This window comes from Ornithodoros turicata, unplaced genomic scaffold (genome assembly GCF_037126465.1).
Source record: "Ornithodoros turicata isolate Travis unplaced genomic scaffold, ASM3712646v1 ctg00001178.1, whole genome shotgun sequence".
Lineage (NCBI taxonomy): Eukaryota > Metazoa > Arthropoda > Arachnida > Ixodida > Argasidae > Ornithodoros > Ornithodoros turicata.
In genome coordinates, this window is record NW_026999491.1 from 136,727 (window position 1) to 140,804 (window position 4,078).

Genomic DNA, 4,078 nt, shown 5'->3' on the forward strand with positions numbered 1-4,078 from the left:
GTCTGTGAAAGTGAGCGCAAGGAACCTGAGTTTCCCTTTCCTACTTTCCTACCTTCGGTACCGCCCGACCTCCAGCCCCCTCTTTGTTTTCATTATTTCTGTTTTGTTTTTTGTTTTTTTCACTAAAAAAAAGAACATCGATATCGTGACAAAACTTAAACCCTCTACGTTCTGAAATGTATTTCGAGGACATCAGGGGTACATGAATAGTTGCATACAAGAGACAGCGTTTATTCAAAATAAACATGTACGTACGTGATTTCAGTGAACAGCTAATATGAACATGGTTTCCAGGAATGTTACTCACGCTTGCAACTTCCAAGTCACCATCAGCGTATAAGGACTATTTACTGTATACTAGTTACTTATATGCTCCAGTCTGATAGTTCATTTTAGTTTTAGTTGTTCAGTTAATTTTAATTTGCTTCATTGAGGCTTATTTCATAAATTTACCTGCGTGATACAGTGAAAAATTGCAAAAATTTGAGTCTTGCGGTACCCGAATTATTACCGTAAATTATTGTCGTTTCCGTCTCAGTTTCAGGTACTCTAACTGCGCGATATCCGTTTCCGTTTCTGTTACCTTTCTCTGTTTCCAACTGTGTAGCTGGGCTAGCTCGTCTGTGGGCCAATATCCTTCGAACTGCACATTTCACTGAGTGGCCTTCAAGCAGTGTGAGTTCCTGTAACTGCAAAAAGTAATGCTCATGTTAGCAACAAAAAATACATCAGTATGTGCGCAGCCTCTGAGCAGCCAGATGATACAGACTTTCCTGGCAATTTCATAATTCGCTCGACTGAATACCATGCCCTGGGCACCGTATTTCTTTTCATGAACAGTGCACGGCAACACCAATGGGCGCATCGATAATGGCGAAAAGCCTTAGTCGGGACAAAACAAAAAGGACAGGTCAAAGTTCCCCCTCTCTCTCTAGATGTGTCCTGATCCAGGATTTTCACATTGTGGAGTTTGTACACCAGTTGGCCTGCACCTATGGCATATACCACATGGACATTCAGACATGTAACGTTATCCACACAGCATAATAGACTCCTGTAAAAACAAGCCTACACCTCACTTGTACTTGTCACCTTGACTCACTCATCAAATCAAAGCACCCTGCCTCTACTTACCAACTGCTTTTCGTTCTCAACAGTGAGTAGCCTTTCAAAGTTATTCACTTCTTCCACATCGCTGGGAAATGAATTCCTGTGTGTCTGAAACTTTGCTCTGCAGAGGCACTAGACTTGTGAGCATATGAGTTTGCTGCCACAGTGCCATACGGAGCATGTGGAAGTTCTTGGAGAGTTGTCATTGGCACATTGCAATTCATTACGCACAGCATGAAGAGACATGAATAACAAATTTCCACCTTTTAGGTGGATGTACTCACAGTGGTAGGGAACACGTTACAAATTTGCTATTGTCACGATGTAAGCTCTAAAAGAAACCCCATTTTGGCCTGCTAATGTTGCAATTCATTTGCGAAAAGGTGATGTTGGTTATCGGAACCATTCACCAGTTGAGAGTTGGGAGGCGCGATGTCTGATTTTCGCTCTAACAATTTTATTATTCATTGTTGTGCTGCAGTCAGCCTAAAAAAATCAGGCTTTTGTGAGAATGGCCTAACTGTTCGAAAAGTGACCGTGAACCGCAGCCCAGCAGGTGCTCTGCTTGTAAGCTTTCATCACGTCATATATTTTTTTACCCTTCCATATGCCCTTCCGAAAGCTACATCAACCCTTCCCCTCTAACTCGAGACAAAAGAACCACAGAAACATCATGTCAAAAGGCGCATGAAACGAACGACATTTTTTCATCTTTAGGCCATCTTCGATGCACTCCGAATGATTAAGGAAACAAAATTCTCATAAAAATTATTATAGCCTATATGCACACCCCCAAGAAAATGCACAATTTTGTTTTTGTTTCTCAGGGAAAGATCAAGGGGACGAGCTACACCTAGGCTGATCCACATAGGTGGCTTCGGTTGGATTAGTCTACATGCAGCTTTCCTAGTTAGTGATCACATAATTGCTATTGAAATCTCACGCAACTTGTTTTCGTCGCCTGTCCCACCCCTATGTGTTCGCTGCTCTGATCAGCCACGATGAGATACTCTTATACTACGTCTGCTGCAGGTCAACGACGGCAGGTAAATTTGGACTCATATGAGACGCAATGGAAGATGTGTCACTACTGTGGTATGCACCATTTAAAAGCATGACAGGGAGATTGCTGATTCCATGACTATACTTCTCTTATACCGGGTTAGCAACTATACAGGGCAGCTGTGTTGGTATACAAGATACACATACTCTCCGGAGAAAAAGTTCGGAGAGAGCCCAATCGGACATATCAATGAGGTGCCAATTTGTTGTTTTTATAATAATTGTTAAAACGTAGGATAAATCATTCTCTACATACGAAAAATATACGTAAATCGTTTTGCTTACCACGCCGTTGCAACGCAAGTCCTTGAGCTTGCGACGCAGTGACCTGCGCGGCAGCAGCTGTGATCACGGGAAGGCAAACTTCACATTACATATTGGACTGCAAGCTAGTGCGTAGGAAGAAGTTCACTGCTTCAATGCACAGGCTTCCTTGAATAAGAAGTGCCCCTAGATGACTACAATCGTTTTAGTCTGCGTTAGCACTTTATACATACCACTCCTTTGCGATCCTTGCTGTGTCACACTCAGTGATGGACGCGTACTGCTGATGGACACATCATCTGCATATTGCAAGTCTTTGTACAGTTTAAATCTTTTACAGACACCTATAATAAGCAGCACTGCCAGCTTACCGACCACTAGGGAGCCCTAAGATTCTTGCAAATTGAGAGACAAAGATCAAAGATCAGTTTAGGTGGCTGTACGGCACGACAGTGTCAGAGTCGTCTGTGCCAAACATCACAGCACCAGTGTCTGTGACGCCAGCTATATAAAATTACGAGCCTTATTAAATATAACGAACAGAACCTTGCGTGCTTGGCTCATGCGACAGTGAGTACCACGCTGAATCATCATCCCCTGACCCACGAAACCAGTTCAGTTGAATCTATCCAACTCCAAAAAGCTAAGTCAACACAAACGGTTCGCATACTGGGCACATTTGCAGTTATGAGGCCGCGATTGTGCTCAAGGCCTACGTGTGTTCAAAGCTTGCAAGAGTATGCTAGCGAAGTGTGCTCAAAGCCTACACAAAACCTTGGGCAATACAACTGTCACCGTCTCTCTCTTTGCATTCACAATGATAGACATGGCTCAATGCACAGAGAACAATGGCAGTCGTCCGTTTTCTTTTTAACTGAGAACCGCATTAATTTGAGGATATCATGCCACACTACGTAACGCTTTGAGAGTAAATGGCTAGAATTCATTCGAGATGACACATCTAAATAAAACACAAGTGCCTCGCTATTTACCTTCGTTTTTGCTATGGAGTAGCCAGAGGTTTATCTACCCCCAGACTGTTTTTCATTAAATAAACGTGACTGACTAGCTTCCACCAGCAGCCCCTTGTTTGTTACCTCTACTATTGGCAGGTGCTCCTGAATTGGTAACTAGTGCGTTTCATGTGGTACACCTTTGGTAGCAGAAATATGTGGTTTTTCGAAACCAAGCTTTCTAGGCTAGGCAAGCTAACCTAGCTTTCGGGTACAAGAATGCCGCGCAGAGAGAATGTAAAACATACCTTTTCGCAGAAAGGTGTCCACAACTGGTGGGAGCTCATCTTCGCTGCTGTCCATGACTATGGGACAACGAGGTCGCTTCAGGTGCAGCTCATTCGAAGCATTTTACTCGGATGTGTATTGAGAAGGTGGCAGCTTTTGCTTGCACCATTGTGAGGTAAGAATACAGGCCAGTGAGCCATTGGCACATGCGTGCAGCTATATTAATAAATAAAACGTTTAACGTTTAAAACGATTATGTGTGTCTGTTAATATACATACTCAATGGTCCATTAACGCGAACTTCGAGTTCGTATTGGCTTCCTGGGGGGGGGGGGGGGCAGGCTTTTCGAATCAGTCCTTCCACTTTATGGGTGGGTAGGTCATGCCACCTGCATACGTCT

The 4,078-nt window shown here is 43.4% G+C and overlaps 1 long non-coding RNA gene across 2 annotated transcripts; it reads right to left on the reverse strand.

Annotated features, from left to right (window-relative positions):
- Positions 1–589: 589 nt before the first annotated feature.
- LOC135376612 (uncharacterized) lies at positions 590–3,401 on the reverse strand. 2 transcript variants are annotated; one of them, XR_010417770.1, is made up of 4 exons: positions 2,808–3,401; positions 2,670–2,735; positions 2,458–2,604; positions 590–689 (listed from the first exon to the last, which is right to left on the reverse strand). It is a non-coding gene; the product is annotated as an uncharacterized LOC135376612 (long non-coding RNA). The 2 variants fall into 2 exon arrangements; XR_010417769.1 differs by having other exon boundaries at positions 2,670–3,401.
- Positions 3,402–4,078: the final 677 nt, after the last annotated feature.